This window comes from Sus scrofa, chromosome 14, assembly GCF_000003025.6.
Source record: "Sus scrofa isolate TJ Tabasco breed Duroc chromosome 14, Sscrofa11.1, whole genome shotgun sequence".
Classification (NCBI taxonomy): domain Eukaryota; kingdom Metazoa; phylum Chordata; class Mammalia; order Artiodactyla; family Suidae; genus Sus; species Sus scrofa.
In genome coordinates, this window is record NC_010456.5 from 73,697,914 (window position 1) to 73,718,375 (window position 20,462).

General features: G+C 45.3%; 1 protein-coding gene across 1 annotated transcript in view; it reads left to right on the forward strand.

Moving 5' to 3' along the window:
* Positions 1–20,462, forward strand: part of SGPL1 (sphingosine-1-phosphate lyase 1) — an 84,929-nt gene that overhangs the window by 1,012 nt on the left and 63,455 nt on the right. The gene's annotated exons all lie outside the window — the stretch shown is intronic.

Consider the following 20,462-nt stretch of genomic DNA (forward strand, 5'->3'; position numbering starts at 1 on the left):
GTTGTTCTGAAGGACAAATGAGCTAATAGAAGTAAAGTACCTAGTTGAATGCCTGGTGCATGAGAGATGCTATAAATGGTAATAGTAGGAGTTCCCTGGTGGCTGAGTGGGTTGAAGATCCAGGTCGTCACTGCTGTGGCTCAGGTTGCTGCTGTGGTGTGGGTTCAGCCCCTGGCCTGGAAGTTCTATGGGTGAAGCAAAAAAAAAAAAAAAAGGGTAATAATAATAATTGCTGTTATTGGCATTGAGGAGGTGGATGGGATGAGGTCTGAGCATGAAAACTATCATAGGTAATTCACTTTGTTTCTCTGAGGCTCAACTTGGACAGCTGTGAAAAGGGTCAAGATAATCCTTCGCCCACGGGGCTGCAAGGGGTGTGTAAGCAGGCTGCATAAATGATGGAAGGGTTTGCAGGTGTTTTTTGTTTTGATTTTTTTTTTTTTTTTGTCTTTTTGCCTTTTCTGGGGCCTCTCCTGCAGCAACTGGAGGTTCCCAGGCTAGGGGTCTAATCGGAGCTGTAGGCACCGGCCTACACCAGAGCCACAGCAACAAGGGATCTGAGCGCTGCTGTCTGCAACCTACACCACAACTCACGGCAACACTTGATCCTTAACCCACTGAGCAAGGCCAGGGATTGAACCTACAACCTCATGGTTCCTAGTCGGATTCGTTAACCACTGTGCCATGATGGGAACTCCTGCAGGTGGTTCTTGATGCTGTTCTAGGAATGAGGCTGCTGGTCCTCAAAACTGATGGGGGTGGGCCTCCTTGAGGGTCTTCCTTCTCAGCATCCTTGACTTCTTATCGGTGACCTGGGGCTTCTAGACTCCATGTCTTCTTCTGGGGAGGGAGGGAAGGGAGGAGGATTGCTAGAGGCAAATCTAAGACCTTCAAAAGTTCTGTCCCTCCCCTGCTGAGGGGTGGGGCCTCAAACCATTGTGGTGCCCCTTTGTGGGGGGTGGGGGGGTGACCTCTGCATTTGGCTTTGCCCCCAGTGCTTCTCCATCCACACAGGTCAGAATATTCCCCCTTTAAGCTCTGGCTTCACCTGGGCTTGTCTTTGCAGGAATGAGGTGACCCTCTGAAAGCCCCCTCCTGCATGCTTCTGGGCATTCTGGGGGCTACTGTGCCAAAGAATACTGTATTTGAAAGAAGAGAGGGCTTGTCTTTCCTCCTGACCATCCCCTCCCTGTCACTTTCAGCTCCCTTGGGGATTTCCCTCAACAGGATGTAAGACAGCTGAGAATAAAACCCGCTCTCATCCTCCCACGTCGCACCTCTTACCCCTTCCTCTGTATTGTTGAGAACTGAACAGCAGGTCTGTGTGTGGATTGCAGCTTTGGAACTGAAGGCGAAACTTTAGGTTTATGAGAAAATTGAGAGGAAATCCTTCTGCTGTGCTTTATATAGCGTCACATCGGAGAGTGATTCTGTTTGCTGGGAAATGGTTTGAAGTATGGTCCTCCTGTTGGGCTGGATGCCTCAGTTATGAGAGAAGCAATGTAAAATTCCATGGAATGCTTCTCATGTGCCAGGCACTGTGCTCACCCTTTTAAGCATAGTATCTCTTTTAACGCTATAGATGAGGAAATTGATAATCAGAGAAAGCCTTTCTTATATGTGTTTAAATTTATTTCCCCCTGGAGTTCCCGTTGTGGCGCAGCAGAAACGAATCCAATTAGTAACCAATAGGTTGTGGGTTCGATCCCAGACCTTGCTCAGTGGGTTAAGGATCTGGTGTTGCCATGAGCTGTCATGTAGGTCATAGACTCGGCTCAGATCTGGCCTTGCTGTGGCTGTGTTGGAGGCCGACATCTGTAGCTCTGATTAGACCCCTAGCCTGGGAACCTCCATGTGCCACAGGTGCAGCCCCAAAAAGGCAAAAAAAATTTTTTTTTCCCCTCATGGCTTGCTTGTCTCCAAATGCAGTCTTTTTTTAAATTTAAAACATTTATTTTTATGGCCATACCCACAGCATATGGAAGTTCCTGAGCCAGGGAGCTGCTACCTACGCCACAGCTGTGGTAATGCCAGATCCTTTAACCCACTGAGTCAGGCCAGGGATCAAACCTGAGTTTCCTCAGTGACTCATGCTGCTGCCATTGGGTTCTTAACCCACTATGCAACAGTAGGAACTCCTCCAAATGCAATATTAATAGAGAGAAATTCCTAATTTAATGTAGCCCAATTGATTAATTTTGTCCTAATGATGAGCAGTGTTCATGTCCTATTTAAGAGAGCTTTACTTAAGGTTAGGATGATATTTTCCCATGTTATTTTCTAGAAGGTTTACTATTTTACCTTTCACATTGAGATCAATCTGGAACTGGTTTTTGTGTATATTGTATAAAATGGGGGCCAAGAGCCATATTTTTCCCCATACAAATAGCTATCTAACCAGTACCATTTTATTTATTTATTTATTTATTTTTAGGGCCACACCTGCGGCATATGGAGTTTCCCAGGCTAGCAGTCCAGTCAGAGCTACAGCTGCCAGCCCACGCCAGAGCCATAGCAACGCGGGATCCGAGCTGCGTCCGTGACCTACAACATGGCTCACATCAACACTGGATCCTTAACCCACTGAGCGAGGCCAGGGGTTGAACCTGCAACCTCATGGTTCCTAGTCGGATTCGTTTTTGCTGCGCCACAATGGGAACTCCTAACCAGTACAATTTTAAAAGACTCTATCCTTTTCCTGTTTCTCTGTGCTGTCAGCTTTATCAAAACTCAAGTGTTCAGGAGTTCCTACTGTGGTGCAGTGGATTAAGAACCAGACTGCAGCAACTTGGATCACTGCGGACATGCTGGTTCAATTCCTGGCCTGGCACAATGGATTAAAGGATCCGGCATTGCCACAGCTGTGGCTCATATTCCATCCCTGGCCCAGGAACTTCCATATGCTGTGGGTATAGCCATGAACTTAAGAAAAAGAAATTCAAATGTTTGTATACATGTGGGTCTGTCTCTGTTCTTCTCCAGTGCTCTACTGGTCTACCATTCCATTGACCCTACATTCTTTTCGTAACTGCAATTTCAGATACATCTTGGTATCTAGTGGCATAAAACTTCTTTGGGGAAAACTCTGTTGTTGCAGTCTCTGCACGCTGGTGGGAAAAAAATTTTCTGGATTTAAAGCAAGGTGTAGAAAAGACAAGTTTATTGAGACAAGAGACACTGTTAACACAGTGGGCCGACTTCCTGATAACCAGGGAGAGCCGATTCTGGGTACCTGGTGGTGTCTGGTTTTATAGCCCAAAGACAAAGGAGTATGAGGAGTGGTCCTGCCAGCCCTGTGCTCCCTCTTGACCTGCTGATTGTTTGGAGAAGGATGGGGTCCTTCTGATACACTTGCTGGTTGGTTGGGGAAGGATGGGGTCTTTGGATACCCTTGCTGGTTGGCTGGGGGCGTATGTTGTCCTTATAGGGCTGGGGTAAGGAGTGGGCTACATACCTTTTCTAGTGGGGGTGGGAAGGAGTAGGCCAAGTTTCTGGGATGGGGAGGTCCTGAGGAACATTGTAACTATTACAGTGAGACAGGTGGGATGATAAGGGTCTGGCAAATTTTTTTTTTTTTTTTTTTGTTTTTTTGCCATTTCTAGGGCCGCTCCCATGGCATATGGAGGTTCCCAGGCTAGGAGTCTAATTGGAGCTGGAGCCACCGGCCTACGCCAGAGCCACAGCAATGCAGGATCTGAGCCGTGTCTGCAACCTACACCACAGCTCACGGCAACGCCGGATCCTTAACCCACTGAGCAAAGCCAGGAATCGAACCCACAACCTCATGGTTCCTAGTTGGATTCATTAACCACTGCGCCACGATGGGAACTCCAGGGTCTGGCAATTCTTCTCTTGGCAGGAGGCTTTTTTGAGTTTTACCTCTTTGGAGACAACTTGGATTCTTACATCTATTTTTCTCCTCCACTCTCAATACTTCTGACAGCAGATGTATGGGAGGTTTTCCCACACCAAGCATTTCTCCCGTTCAGCAGGCACCAACTGGGTGTCCTGCAAGTGTAACTTAATTCTGACACTACCCTGGAGATAGCCTCAGACTCCACAAGGCTGCCCTCTGGTTCCAACACTGAACCTGAGTCCCCCTAAAACTGAGGTCCTATACCAAGCTGATGGTTCATCTCTCTATTCAAAACTTTATTCCCAGGAATTCCTGTCGTGGCTCAGTGGTAACGAATCTCACTAGTATCCATGTGGATATGGATTCCATCCCTGGCCTCACTCAGTGGATTAAGGATCTGGCGTTGCCGTGAGCTGTGGTGTAGATCACAGACGCGGCACAGATCCGCATTGCTGTGGCTGTGATGTAGGCCAGCGGCTATAGCTCCGATTTGACCCCTAGCCTGGGAATCTCCATATGCTGAGGACATGACCCTAACAAAAAACACACAAAAAAAGCCCCACAAAAAACCTTTATTCCCTTTCTTATCCCCTCTGACCTCAATTCTGTGCTAAATGAACACTAATCAGGCAGGATCAGATGACTAAAATGACTGTTAACTGTAGATAACATTGTTAATGTACTAAAATTACCCCTGTGGAAATTGTTAACTACAGACTCGGGTTGTTTCTCCAGGGCAAGATGAGCTCATGGGCCCCCAAGCTGTGAAGCTCTTGGCCAGAGAATCCTAAAGCAGAGACATCCTGATTCGCCAACGTACAGTCACAGAAATGTCATATGAGGATGATTAATCCCAGCCTCTTTGTTCTTCCTGGGGGAACATCCCTAACTCACACACCAAAGGGAGTGATCTGAGACGTGTCTCTCCTGCCTTTGCGAGGCGTGATGCAATAAAACCTTTACGGTGCTGCAAGCACCCACTGTCAGAATTTGGCTTTCTGTGGCCAAGGGCACCCAAACCCTGGCTCATAGCAACACCCATCACATGTCCAGGTAGTCCTCTGTATTTCTGATTGACCAGTGTTAAATTGGGGCTCTCGTGATCCCCTCCTTGGGTTTGAAAGTTTGCTAGAATGGCTTACAAAGCTCAGGTAAGTACCTATGTTTGCCACTTTGTTATAAAGGATTTTATAAAGGATACAGAGGAACAGCCAGAGTTCCTAGAGCAAGATCCTCCGAGTGCAGGAGAGTCTGTCCCTGTGGAACTGGGGTGTGTCCAACAGGTGGACATGCTCACCATCCTGGAAGCTCTCCCAGCCCCATCCTTTTGGGTTTTAACGGAGACTTCATTAGGTAGACACAATTGATTAAATCATTGGCCATTTGTGATTGAGTCCAACCACAATCCCAGGTCATCAGGTAGTATTGAATGATTCCCCAGCAAACAAAATTCCTTTTTTTTTTTTTTTTTTTTGGTCTTTTTAGGACTGAACCTGCTGCACATGGAGGTTCCTAGGCTAAGGGTCGAACTGGAGCCGTAGCTGCCAGCCTACACCACAACCACAGCCACGCAGGATCCAAGGTGCATCTGCAACTTACACCACAGCTCATGCCAATGCCGGATCCTTCACCCACTGAGCGAGGCCAGGGATCCAACCTGAGTCCTCATACATGCTCGTCAGACTTGTTTCCCCTGAGCCACGTCAGGAACTCCCAAAAGTTATATTATTAGCATAAACTCAGGTGTGTGATTGAAAGGCTCAGTTATGAACATCAAAAGACACTTTTATCTCTCTTAGCACTTAGAAATTCCACGAGTTTTAGAAGCTAGGATTGAGGGTGAAGACTACATGTATGTTTCTTATTATAAACCACAAGATAGTAGATTTTCAGCTTTCTCTTTTAAGATAGTCTTCGCTTTTCTAGTTCCTTTGCCTTTCCGCATAAATTTTAGAGTAATCTTATCTATATCTACAAAAACTTGGCTGGCATTTTAGTCCTTTTTTAACTGGTTTGTTTCCCTTCCAGTTTCATTGAGGTGTAATTGACATACAGCATTATATAAATTTAAGGTGTACAGCACAATGATTGGACTTCGGAAATGATTATCACAATAACATCTATCATCGCGTATAGATGCAAAGTTAAAGAAATAGACAAAAATGTTCTCCTTGGGATGAAAACACTTAAGATTTACACTCTTAACAATTTTTGTAGATAACATACAGCAGTGTTAATTATATTTATCATGTTGTACGTTGTATCCATAGTACTTGTGTGTCTTCTAATTGGAAGTTTGTACCTTTTGACTGCTTTCTTTCCCCCATCCTGCCCCCACACCCAAGCACAAGTCTGATCTCTTTTTCTCCGTGTTTGTTTTTTTTTTTTAAACTAATGCCTTTATTTTTATTTATTTATTTATTTTTTGGTCTTTTTGCCATCTCTTGGGCCGCTCCTGCGGCATATGGAGGTTCCCAGGCTAGGGGTTGAATCGGAGCTGTAGCTGCCAGCCTACGCCAGAGCCACGGCAACGAGGGATCCGAGCCGCGTCTGCGACCTACACCACAGCTCACAGCAACGCCGGATCGTTAACCCACTGAGCAGGGGCAGGTATCGAACCCGCAACCTCATGGTTCCTAGTCAGATTCGTTAACCACTGCGCCACGACGGGAACTCCTCCGTGTTTGTTTTTGAAGTGTACTTGACCCATAATACTGGGTTAGTGCCTGTTACACAACTATTTCTAAACACTTCAGAATCATTACCACGGTAAGTCTAGTGATGGTAAACATACTATATAGTTATTGGCGGTATTCCCCAATCTGTACATAATTGTCTTAAATATTTCCTCTACATACATTTAGAAGCATATAAGGCAGTGTTATAATTTTTCCTTCAACTGTCAAACATTATTGAGAAAACTCATGAGAAGGAAAGTTTATTTACTCACATTTTTTTTTTTTTACGGTGATCTTTCTTCCTTCTCAGTGTTCCTTATTGTTGCCTTTCTGTTTTAGGGAACATCCTTTAGCCATTTTAGGGCGTGTCTGCTGGTGACAGAACATCTTAGTTTTCCTTCATCTGAGAATGTGTCTTTTTTTTTTTTTTTTTTTTGGCTTTTTAGGGCTGCATGTGCGGCACGTGGAAATTCCCAGACTAGGGGTCGAATTGGAGCTGCAGCTGCCAGCCTATGCCACAGTTACAGCAATGCAGGATCCAGGCCACAGCTTCGACCTACACCATAGCTCACAGCAGTGTCGGATCCCCAACCCATTGAGTGAGGCCAGGGATGGAACCTGCGTCCTCATGGATACAAATCTGATTTGTTTCCGACGAGCCACAACAACAACTCGTGAGAATGTGTCTTGATTTCCACTGGATTCCTGCAGGATATTTTTACTTAGGTATAGATTTCTGGGTTGACAGTTTGGTTGACAGTTCTTTTTTTTTTTTCCCTCACTTGAAAATGTGCCACTTTATTCTGATCTCCATGATTTTCTGATGAGAAACCTGCTGTCAATTTGTTTGTTTTTCCCTTATAAATAAGATGTTGTTTTTCTCTGGCTGCTATCAAGTTTTTTTTTTTTTTTTGCTTTAGTTTTCAGAAGTTTAATAATAATGTGTCTCTATGTGGATTTCTTTTTTTTTTCTTTTTTTTTGGCTTTTCAGGGCCGAACCTGCAGCATATGGAAGTTCCCAGGCTAGGGGTCTAATCAGAGCTTTAGTCGCTGGCCTACGCCACAGCAACACGGGATCTGAGCCACGTCTGCAACCTACACCACAGCTCACAGCAATGCCGAATCCTTAACCCACTAAGAGAGGCCAGGGATCAAACCAGCCACCTCATGGTTCCTAGTCAGATCGTTTCTGCTGTGCCACAATGGGAACTCCTGTATATGGATTTCTTTGCCTTTATTCTGTTTAGTTTACTCAGCTTCTTGAATCTCTAGGTTTATGTGTCTTGCCACATTTGGCTTATTTTCAGCCATTATTTTTTTGAGTTCCTTTCTTTTTTGTTTTTTAGGGTCGAACCTATGGCATATGGAAATTCCCAGGTTAGGAGTCAAATCAGAACTACAGCCTATGCCACAGCCACAGCAACATGAGATCCAAACTGCATCTTCGACCTACACCACAGCTCATGGCAGTGTGGGATCCTTAACCCACTGAGTGAGGCCAGGGATTGAACCTACATCCTCATGGATGTGAGTTGGATTCACTTCCACTACTCCATAGTGGGTACTCTGTTGTGTAAAGTTCTTTTTCTGCACTCTTTCTTTCTCCTGTTTTTCTGGGTGTTTGATGGCACAAATGTTAGATCCTTCGTTATGGTCCCACAGATGCCTGAGGCCCTGTTCAGTTTTTTTGGGTGGGTGGGGGTCCTAGATTCTATTTTTCAGACTTGGTAATTTCTATTTTTCTATCTCCCAGTTCACTGATTCTTTCCTCTTTAACTTCTATTATGCTGTTGAGCCCATTCACTGAGAATTTAGTTCAGTTATTGTATTTTACAGTTCTAAAATTTCCGTCTGGTTCTTTAAAGCTTCCATTTCTTTGCTAAAGCTTTCTATTCTCCCCCCCCCAACTTATTTCAAGTGTGCTCCTTGAGGCATTTTATATCTGCTATAAAATCTTCATGTTTATAAATCTGATGATTCTAAGATCTCTGTCATTTTGCTATTGGCATCTATTGTGCTTTTCTAGGAATTTTTCCAAAGCGTCTACATTTTCAAGTTTATAGCATAGGTTATGTCTTTGTATTGTCTCTAGGAACTATAGTGTTATAATATCTTCTTTTTCATTTCTGATATTGCACTGCGTTTGTTCTCTCTCTCTTTCCCTCTCCCTTTCTCCCTCCATCTCTCTCTCTTTCCCTCCTTGATCAGTACCATAGGGTTTTATGAGTTTCTTTGCAAAGAACCAACTTGTAGTTTTTTTGATTCTCTTATTTTCTTTCCTCCACTTTCCTGGGGTTTAATTTGTGTTTTTGTAATTTCTTAACATGGATACTTAAGTCACTGGCTTTCAATTTCCTTCTTTTCAAGTAAATTATACATTTAAGGCCATGATAGTTACATCCCACAAATTTTTCAAGCTTACAGGAGATAAATGCTACTGTAGTTTAGTTTTAATTTGCACTTCTTTAATCAAGGGAGTGGAGCATCTTTCTACATGCTTAAGAACTATTTGTACATGTTTCCTGTGATCTCTGTTCATGTGCTTTGTCCATTTTTCTATTTTTTGCTAGCCCTTCTTGTATGGATATATGGATTTATATATTAGAGAGATTATATTTTGCAATATGAGTAATTAAAACATTTTTTTCTACTTCATTTATCTTCTTTTGACCCTGCCTATGCTGTGAACTCCAGGTTTTAGATTCCTCTCCTGCTAAATTGGTAATCTGCTGAGGTTTACTCACCTGCTTGTGGAGTTCAGAAACACTTTCTGCTTTGTTAGGCTTTCATTTATCCCCACGAATATTCCTCAGAACAGAGGCCAGAATCACAGGCTCATATGACATTCAAACCTGCCATTCTCTAGCTACGTGACCTTAGATAAGTTTTGACACCTTTTAGGCCTCAGTTTCCTCATTTGTAAAATAAGGATAAAAATTCTGCTGTCATAGCGCTGGAGCTATGTCTAGTCACTTATGATGGAGCATGATAATGTGAGAAAATAGAATGCGTACATGTTTGTGTAACTGGGTCGCCATGCTGTACAGTAGAAAAAAAAATTGTATTGGGGAAATAACAATTAAAAAATAAGTGAGAAGGGAAAAAAAAATTCTGCTATCCTTATGGAGTTGTTTGATCCCTAAATAAGATAGTGCACACCTAATCACCCAGCATGGTGCCTGGCCAATAGTGAAGGAAGGCTTGATGCATGGTATTTTTTTCTTATTGTTTACCAAAATCAAGCAAACATTTCATGAATGGCTGCTGTATTACCTTGGTGCTCTTTCCCATCAGTGTCTAGGAGAAAAATCCTGTGATCACATGCCCTTTATCTTACCTGCTGTCTTTTCTTCTTCATATATGGAACTCTGGATTGTGGCCAGTATCATTGGGTGCTTTGATGAGGGTTGGCAGCTCTGAAAATTGAGTCTCTGCCAGTCTCTGGGGGTTTACCTACCATGGGATCATCTGTGTCTCTATTGTCCTGAAGTCTGTGTAACTAGCCTTCTGATGGTCTTTAGAGAAGAGGGAAGGAAAGAAAGGGGTGTGACTAAAGACCCCACATGGCTCATCCAACCCACCTGTCTCCCCTTGGATGATCTGTTACCTGGTAACCTGTCATCTGAGCAGGACTCACAGCTCTGGAGTTGGCATGTATAGACAGTTTTAAGTCAGCTCTCAGCATGGTTACCCAGCAAAAGGAGCAAGCCTTAGAGAAGACAGAATAAGCCTGAGTTCTCCAGAAAGATCTAAGATCATGGAACCAAACAAGATCCCAGGCTTCATCTCTTTTCATCTTATATGTCCCTTCTCTGCCTTGCACCCCAAGTGCTCCCCTCACATTATCTTTTAATACCCAATAATTCATACAGTTACACATATCTCTCCTGCGAGTTTGTAACCAAGAGGTTAGAGACCACATCTGCCTTGTTCATCATCTAGCATAACACCTTGCTGTACAAGGTGCTTATATGGGTGTGCTTATTTTGTACTCGTTCATCAAACTCCTGGTGCAATGCCTGGTGCCCAATAAATATTCATTGAATGAATAGGTGAATCAGAGTCTAAGGTAGTTATCCTGGCTGTTCACTCCCTACATGCCTGAATCCTTGCCTCAATATTCCTATCCACTGTATTCTGGTATTTGTCAATAAAACAGCTTCAGTGGCAGGAAATTCTCTATGGCCCAAGGTTGCCTATTCATTTTCTGCATAGTCTTGTTGGCTAGAAAGTTGTTCTTAATATTGAGCTGAAATATATCTCCTTGAAGCTTCCAGTCAATAGTCTTTTTTTTTTTTTTTTAGGTTTTTTTGGCTGTGTCCGTGGCATGCAGAAATTCCTGGGTCAGGGATCACACCTGCACCACAGCAGTGAAAACACCAGATCCCCAACCCACTGAGCCACTAGGGAATTCCTCAGTCAGTATTATTTATTTATTTATTTATTTATTTATTTATTTATTTATTTTTTGTCTTTTTGCTATTTCTTAAGCCGCTCCCGCGGCATATGGAGGTTCCCAGGCTGGGGTCAAATCAGAGCTGTAGCTGCCAGCCTACGCCAGAGCCACAGCAATGCTGGATCCGAGCTGCGTCTGCAACCTACATCACAGCTCACGGCAACGCCAGACTGTCAACCCACTGAGCAAGGGCAGGGATCGAACCTGCAACCTCATGGTTCCTAGTCGGATTCGTTAACCACTGCGCCACTACGGGAACTCCGAGTATTCTTGATTTATTCTTATGGTCACGTAAATCATGTCTAGGCCCTCTTTGTGATTACAACCCTATACACATTTGAACTTAGTTTTCACATCCCCCTCTTCTCCAAGCTAATCACAAAATCATTGGTTAGACACATATTGGTTGAGTACCTACATTGTGGTATAGGCTAGAGAGCATGGAGGTGAAAAGAAATGATACCTGTTCTCAAGCGGTTACTGGTCTTGTGGGGAGCCTTATGAAGGTAAAATGTGATATGGACAGTGGAGAGTCCAAGCCCATCTTTGAGTCTTGGGGAATGTTCCACGGAGGAGTGGACTATAGAATGTGTGCCCAGGGGACCAGGAAGAAGAGGATGTTCCAAGAAGAAATAAGCACGTATATAAAGTCTGGGGCTGGAGTTCCCGTCGTGGCTCAGTGGTTGACGAATCCGACTAGGAACCATGAGGTTGCAGGTTCAATCCCTGGCCTTGCTCAGTGGCTTGAGGATCCAGCATTGCCGTGAGCTGTGGTGTAGGTCGCAGACGTGACTTGGATCCTGCGTTGCTGTGGCTGTGACGTAGGCTGGTGGCTACAGCTGCGACTAGACCCCTAGCTTGGGAATCTCCATATGCGGCCCAAGAAATGGCAAAAAAGGCAAAAAAAAAAAAAAAAAAAAATCTGGGGCCATAAGAGCTGGTGGCATGTTATGGGAACTTTAAGTAATTCCAAATGGCAAGGGAGACCAGAAGTCCCAGGCGGCACAACACAGTCCCATTTATGCTTGTCGTCCCTGAAAACTTATTAATATGTCCTCAGTCTCAAAAGTATCTTGGATTGGATGATTACTTATACGGTCACTGTAACTATGCCTGGGCTACAAGATCTGACGGTGAGGTAGAAATGGGAGAGATCAGAGTTCCCACTGCGGCTCAGCAGAAATGAATCTGACTAGTATCCATGAGGATGTGGGCTCAATCTCTGGCCTCACTCAGTGGGTTAAGGATCTGGCATTGCCAAGAGCTGTGGTGTAGGTCGCACATGTGGCTCGGATCCTGCACTGCTGTGTCTGTGGTGTAGGCCGGCAGCTGTAGCTCCAATTTGACCCCTAGCCTGATAATTTCCATATGCAGTGGGTGCAGTACCCCCCCCCCCAAAAAAAGGAGAGAAAAGAAAAAGAAATAGGGGAGGGATGGAGGTGAAGAGAGATAGGGGCTGATCATAAAGGGACTTGTGGCCAAGTTCAAGAATATTCAGTTAACTGAGCTTCCTATGGTACCCTCCCTTGGAGTTCATCCTGTCTAGATATAATCTAATTCACCAATAGCTCAGTATATCTACTGGGAGAGGATTGTTGTTATGGTTCACCGTTTATGGAAGACTTATTAGGTAAGTGCTTTCCACATAGCCTGGTGCATGGCCCAGGCAATCTCTACTGACCCTTGTTCATGCATGTTCTAGAATTGATTCTTTGCCAGTGTGCCTTGGTTTTAGCTTGTTTTTATGGTTGTGAGGTTGTTTCCTGAGACAATATTTGGCAATCCCCTTGGGGTCTTCTGTTCCCAAATGGAAATTTTTCAATGTTTCCCTGAAGGGATATAGTCAGGGTCAGAAGCAGGCCTATAGCTATAAACAACTTGCTTTAAAGGGCTGAAATGATAGGTATATTAGACTTGTAAGAATATTCAAATGAAATGAGGTTTGGTTTTTTTTTTAATTGAATCTAAGACGATGCAGTAACTAGAGAGTACTGAGGTAGATGTTTGACTGGGCAGCAGGTGGAAATGGTTTAAACATGTGGAACACTTGAATTACATGAGAAGTGATTCATAAGAATGCGTGTTTGGGAGTTACCATCGTGGCTCAGCGGAAATGAATCTGACTAGTATCCATAAGGACACAGGTTTGATCCCTGGCCTAGCTCAGTGGTTTAAGGATCTGAGGTTGCCATGAGCTATGGTATAGGTCACAGACACGGCTCAGATCTGGCGTGGCTGTGGCGTAGGCTGGCAGCTGTAGCTCTGATTGGACCCCTAGCCTGGGAACTTCCATATGCTGTGGGAGCAGCCCTAGAAAAAGGCAAAAAGAAAAAAAAGAATGGGTATTTTAAAAATGTCTGAGTGAGTGCTTTCCTTTGCGGAGCCCTCTGAAACATCTGCCCCTGAGTGGCAGGTGTCAGTATGCACCCCCAAACTGAGTGTAGCAGTCTCCTCAAGCAGATCCACAAGGATGAGTTTCAGTTCCAGACTGGAAGCCAGCTGGCAGTGGACCCCAGGGCTTCTAGAGGCTCCCTCACCCCAACCACTACTCAGATACTTCGAGACTAAGAGAGGACATGAGTCTATTAGGAGTGGTCATGTCACCCTACTCTTCCCATTCCTCCTTTGTCAGCCCACTGAGGTTTGGGGCTAGTTTGGGATTCTAGGTGTATTAGCTTGCTAGGACTGCTGTAACCAGGGACCATAAACAGGGTCTGAACAGCAGAAGTTTATCATCGCTCTGTTCTGAAGACAAAGTCTGAAATCAGGTGTGGGCAGGGCCAGTTCCTTCTGAGAGCTGTGAGAATGAATCCAGCCAGTGCCTCTGCCCCAGCCTGGCGGTTTGCCGGCAGTCTTTGGTGTTGACTTGTAAAACATCACCCTCGTCTCCGCACGGGGTTCTCTCTGTGTGCGTGTCTGTGTCCAAATTTCCCCTTTGTATAAGGACACCAGTTATATTGGTTTTAGGGGCCTACCCTACTTCAGGGTGACCTTATCAAATCACACCCTCAATGACCCCACTTCCAATGAATGTCACATTCCGAAGTACTGAGAGTTAGGGCTAAAACACGGGAGTGGTTGGGGGAGACAGTTCAACACCCAACGCTAGGGTGGATAGAAATAACATCAGTGTGAATGTAATCATTCTTTTAGTTATTGTTGCAACCAATGTTTTGTTTTTTTTTTTTCCTCTTTCTTTTTTGGCTGCCCTGCGGCACATGGAGTTTCCCGGCCAGGGATCAGATCTGAGCCACAGTTGTGACCTCGCTGAAGCTGTAGCTACACTGGATCCTTGAACCCACTGTGCCGGACCAGGAAGTGAATCTGTGTCCTGGCGCTGCAGAGACACTGCCAATCCTGTTGCGCCGCAGTGGGAACTCCAACCAACTCTTTTTTTTTCATGGAAAATGACCAGAAAGAATCTTAGTGTTAAGGGGGAGATACCCGAGTCTGGCTCTAAAAGTTCAAGGTATAGCCCACTAGATATGGGTTAGTTTGTCTTGAGCAATGAATATGACTTCTCCCCTGGGGCTACTAACCTGAAGTCACTCATGGGAGCCTGCTGGCCAGGGCACCAGTGTGACTGTGCTTCTGGGAAGCTCTTTTTATTCTGTTATCTCATTTTGCCATCTTCTGAGCTTATGGCCTTGTTCTAGCCTAGGACCAAGTAGCTTCACTCTTTGCTGAGATGAATGCAAAAGCCTTGTAACCAGTTTGCCCACTTGGATTTGTTCCCAGCCTTTATATTATGTGGAGGAATTGTTTCACAATACAAATGTGATACAGTCAGCTCCTTGATTAAAACAACCTCAACGGCTGCTTGCTGCTCTTTCGATGAAATTAAAAATACCATATCCTACAGCGCTCTGAGTTCTCAGGACACATACCACCTGTATCCCATCCTCTAGTGCGTTAATTTAAAAACAATTGAATTGGCCACATTCCATTTCATAATAGGGGTGCCGAGCACTGATGTTCACTCTGTGAATATTCACCAAGCTCTATTGCTTGATTCATGGACTGGTCAGTACATGTAGTATATTTTGATGAAAAAACAAAACTTCAAAAAACTGAATAAGTTGCCCAAAATTCTGACAGTCTCTTGGTCATGATCTTCTTTATGACCTTTTAGATCACCTGACAATCACTACACATCTCCAATTTTTTTCTCTCCCTTGGAGGAGAAAGATGGAATTAACATTGGAGGTGGGATGGAGTTCCTGTCATGGCGAAGTGGAAACGAATCTGACTAGGAACCACGAGGTTGCGGGTTTGATCCCTGGCCTTGCTCAGTGGGTTAAGGATCCAGTGTTGCCGTGAGCTGTGGTGTAGGTCGCAGACGTGGCTCAGATCTGGCGTTGCTGTGGTTGTGGTGTAGTCCGGCAGCTGTAGCCCTGATTGGACCCCTAGCCTGGGAAAACTATATGTCGAGGTATGGCCCTAAAAAGACAAAAATACCCCAAAACAGTGGGGAGGGGGGGGAGTTCCCATTGTGGTGCAGTGGAAACAAGTCTGATTAGTATCGATGAGAATGCAGGTTTGATTCCTGGTCTCGCTCAGTGGGCCAGGGATCTGGCGTTGCTGTGAGCTGTGCTGTAGGTTGCAGATGTGGCTTGGATCCGGCGTTGCTGTGGCTGTGGTGTAGGCTGGCAGCTGTAGCTCTGATTCGACCCCTAGCCTGGGAACTTCCATATGCCAAGGGTGTGACCCTAAAAAAAAAAAAAAAAAAAAGCCAAACAAATAGGGGTGATTCAGCAAGTATGTCATGGTCACAAGACATATTATGCAAATTCTAAGAACACATCATAGTCCTACACTCTTTTTGAGCTCTTTTTGTCCAGAAATTATGCTGGCTTGCTCTTTCCTCTTGCTAACTAAGGATAAAGAGTCTGTTGCCTGTTGCATGTGCCTCCAGTGCCTAGAGATCAGGAGACAGGATTGGTGTCCATACTGTGCATTTTTCTGCTCTAGGGCTGTCATCTTTCCCCTCTAAAGCACGGGTCTTCCCAGCAGAGCTTGGGCAATGGTGGGGGGAGAGGGGCGGGGCTGTGGGCAGCTCCATGTCTGCCCCAAGAACATGGGACATCTGAAGAGCTGGGGCAACTAAAAGAAAGGAAGAGCTCTCTGCACATGGCTGGAAGCTTGGTTGGTGACATCTGAAGGTGCTTCCACAGGGCAATGACAAACCCTTCTCCTGGGCTCTGGTCCCTTGGGGTGCTGAAACTGTTCCCACTGTTCAACATAAGGAACTAAAGTAGTCCTAGCGAGGAGAATGACAATGACCCCCTACTCCGGCAGGCTCCTAGGACATCATGATTTTAAAATTGAGACATTTTTACCAAAGAGACTGCACTTCTGACTTTCTTTGGAAAATTGGGATGTTGAGCCTACTCTCCTGTTCTATTTAAAACAGCAGCACCCATGACTGCCAACTCTATGCCCAACAATTTCTATTTCCCATGCTAGGTTTTTGCTTCTTTTTCTATAGCTCTTGGCACCTTCTAACTTGCCATATAGTTCACTTATTCCGTTTATTTGTCTCTCTCCTTCCACTAGACTGTAAACTGCATAAGGGCAGGGATCTTTGTTTTACTCAGTGATACGTCCCCCACCCAGGCTATTGCAACCAACATTAAATAGTTACATGGATAAATGAATAATCCTGAGACCTACATTCCCAAATGGTAACTCTCACGTTTCCTGCTTGGGCCCCTGAAGGCATGTGCATTTGCCCTACACATCTGTCCCTACTGACCTGTACACCAGCCTCCCCTTCCCTTCCCTCTTACTCTTGCCATCCTGGCCTTGGCATATATAGTTCCCTCAGCTGGGGCACTCTTCCTGCATCTCTCTGCCTGGTTAACTCCAGATCAGCCTGTGCTCTCAGCTCGTGCTGTCCTTGGTCACTCTGCCTAGGTCCATTCCCCCAATCATGGAGCATCTAGAATAACTGCCCTTAATTAAACAAAACAAAACAAAAAACCTACTAGGGAAAATTTCTTCAATTCTATTTTTAAAGCCTTAAAAGCTTTTTCATCTGCGTGCAGAGCTGGACACCCTCTCCTTCAGCCTTGACCCTGAGCTCAGGCTACAGGTGCCACCTAGCTGTCAAAAGCCCCGCTCCTCTGGGTGATTCAGCCCTGGAAACCGGTTCTGCAGGGCCAGGCAGGTAGTGACCATGGACCAAGGTTCCTACTGACCCCCTTGGTCCTCTGTTTACACAGGACTTTTATAACCTTGGGGGCCTCTGCTTCGAATGCCATCTGTGTCAACACTGTGGGGGAGGGGGAGGGAGGGCGGGCTGGCTTCCCAGGGCATTCTGGCCATGTCACTCATCATCAGCTCAGGACCAGGTTGGACACTCTCTCCAACCAAAGAAGTGTGTGATCGAGGGCCCTTCCTGGAACCTGAGCACAGAAACGTGGAGTTTTTAAACAGAGGCTTCCGGAAAGTTTAACCCAAAGTGGGCATAGAGCATTCTAGACTGACAGTGTTGGAAAGCAGCTTCTCCTCCCTATCCAATTTTGAGCTCAGAAAATTGAGACTTGTAGTGGGGAATGGTGCATCCCAAGCCATGCAGCACGTGAGTCTCAAAGCCAGCGTGCTGTCCTCCAAGCTTCATTGCATTTTCTGGGCCTGGGCATCTAGAGCTGGAATGTCAGGAATTCCAAGTTCACTTTCCATGAGCTGTGGGACCAAGGCATAGAAATGGATGAGAATGGATAGAATTTAGCAACTTTTATCTGAGGGGTGTTCAAAATACCGATGTCTGGGCCCTCCCCATCCTTCACCAGGTCTGGAGGAAAGCTCTGACATGGAGACTTGGAGAGGCCCCTTGGAGAGTCTGACATGCAATGTTAGGTGGGATGGATGGGCTGGAATGCTGCTTGAGTCCCTTTTAACCTGACAGGTATTCAGCTGTAGATATTAGAATGAGGCTTCTGTTAGAGCCTATTCCTCTCATCAATCCTTAGTAATAGGTCTCAGTGGGACAGTTTGGCTCCCTAGGGGACATCCCCAAAATTTTGAAAGTTTTGGTTGTTACAAGGATGGGAGTAGTTCTGACTTTGAGTGATGGTGGTGGATGCTAGATATCTTGTAATGCAGACGCTGCAAAGGCAGCCCCTCACAATAAAGAATTGTCTTGAGTCTACACATCTTTTAACATGCTGCAAGGATAATCATGCAGGTGAAAAGCCAATTCATAGCCACATGAGCCAAGAGCTGAATTTCATTTTCATACAAGAAAAAGCGGATTTCTTTAAAAACATCTTCGGAGTTCCCCCACGTGTCACAGTGGGTTAAGAGTCTGACTGCAGCAGCTCAGGTCACTGTGGAGGCATGGATTCGATCCCCAGCCTAGAACAGTGGGCTAAAGGATCCGGTGTTGCTGCAGCTGTAGTGTATGTCACAGCTGTGGCTCAGATTCTGTCTCAGGAATCTCCATATGCTGTGGGTGCAGCCATAAAAAGACAAATAGAAACATGGTTATACACTCCTCCATCTATCAGGTTGGAAGTTGCACATAAGTTATCCTTCATTTTGTTTGGAACTTTATCAACTCTTAAATCTATTATTTTGGAAAATCCCATCACTCATGGCAATGCTGCTCACCAAGTAATAGCCTCACCTCTATACTGGTCTGCATTTGTTGCTTTCCTGTTCACAACAACTGCATGCAGTTAGATAAAGATCCTAATTTAGCTTTTATTTCAAAATGGCAAATATAAAGGAAAAAGGAAAAAATTGAATATTTACTATTTAGTTAAATAGTCTTAAATGCATGCTTATCCACGTAAGTTCATGCATCTGCTAACTTTGTGCACAATTTTATTATGACGGCTTTCACTTTTTTTTTTTTTTTTTTTTGGTCTTTTTCCAGGGCTGCACCCACGGCATATGGAGCTTCCCAGGCCAGGGGTCCAATCACAGCTGTAGCCACCAGCATACGCCAGAGCCACAGCAACTCAGGATCCGAACCTCGTCTTCGACCTACACCACAGCTTACGGCAACACCAGATCCTTAACCTGGGATCGAACCTACAACCTCATGGCTCCTAGTCGGATTCATTAACCACTGAGCCACAATGGGAACTCCCAGCTTTCACTTTTAAAGTTAGAACACTATAGGAGTTTCTGTCGTGGCGCATGGAAACGAATCCAACTAGGAACCATGAGGTTTCGGGTTCGATCCCAGGTTAAGGATCTGGAGTTGCTGTGAGCTGTGGTGTAGGTTGCAGACGTGGCTCGGATCTGGCATTGCTGTGGCTGTGGCATAGGCCGGCAGCTGTAGCTCCGATTCGACCCCTAGCCTGGGAACCTTCATATGCTGTGGGTGTGGCCCTAAAAATACAAAAGACAAAAAAATAAAAAGAAAAAAAGTTAGGACACTATATTGCTTTGCAAAAGAATTATATGTATAAGCAGGTTCCCCCCCTGTTTATAACTTAAATATTTTGTAAGTCCCATAAACAGGGGTGTTTGGTCTTGTTTGCGACTTCTCTACAAACAACACAACCTACAGGAATACAGTGGAGCTGTAGCTCTTGGACAAGCCTTGAAAAGGTCTAGGGGGCACTAGAAGGATTACTCAACTGTCAGGATCAGGCCCTGATGGAGACTGAAGCCAGACTTGGAGTGACAGCGTGAGAGGGCTGGGCTTGGTTTAGCCAGTCACCAAGATTCCTGAATGCATCCTGGTCATGGTGGAGTTGTCTAGACTAATAGCTCTTGAGCGTGTACCATGGGTTAGGCCCTGTGTTGGGTGCATCTCTCCACCTGTCAACATAGTTTTAGGGTAGATGCCATTAACGTTTGTTTTTTAATCAAGGAAGCCCGGGTTTAGTTAAACCCACTGGCCCGAGGCCACAGTTATCTCCTGGTAGAGGCTGGTCTGCTTTCATAGCTGTTCTGTTATCAACACTCTTTTCCTCTGCCCAGGGTCGTTTGTGTTTATTTGGTTTTCGTAAGCAGTCACTCTCTGGCTTTGATGCTTCCCTGGGAGTGATGACTGTGCAGGCTGGAGAGCAACAGGGGGCTTCCTCAGGAAAGGTGGGCTTCCTTGGGAAATAACCCGTTTCTCAGGATCAGGCCTGGCCACTCTGACTTTTGGCTGAATTAATGTCTGGGACATGTAACTCAGTGACCCACTGCACCTCGCTGTTCATCCATCCTAATGTGGCAACCTCTGGGCACATGCCTCCCTGGTCTGTCTGGCTCTTAGCGCCCCTTCCCCTAGTGGTGGCCAGTTCTGTTGTAACCACCCCAGCCTGCTGCTGATGGCTGGTTTTCTGTCCCTCCTTGGGCAGGGCATTTTAGGCTCCGTGAGTGGATGTCCTGCAGGGGGCTTTCCCGTGGGCCATTCCTTTCCAAGAGTGGTTCAAAAGCAGCATTGCCCCCCGCCCCCCAAGATCTGCTCTATCCCAAGGTGAGCTTTCACAGAAGGTCCCCACTGGGTGGGGAGTGTCAGAGC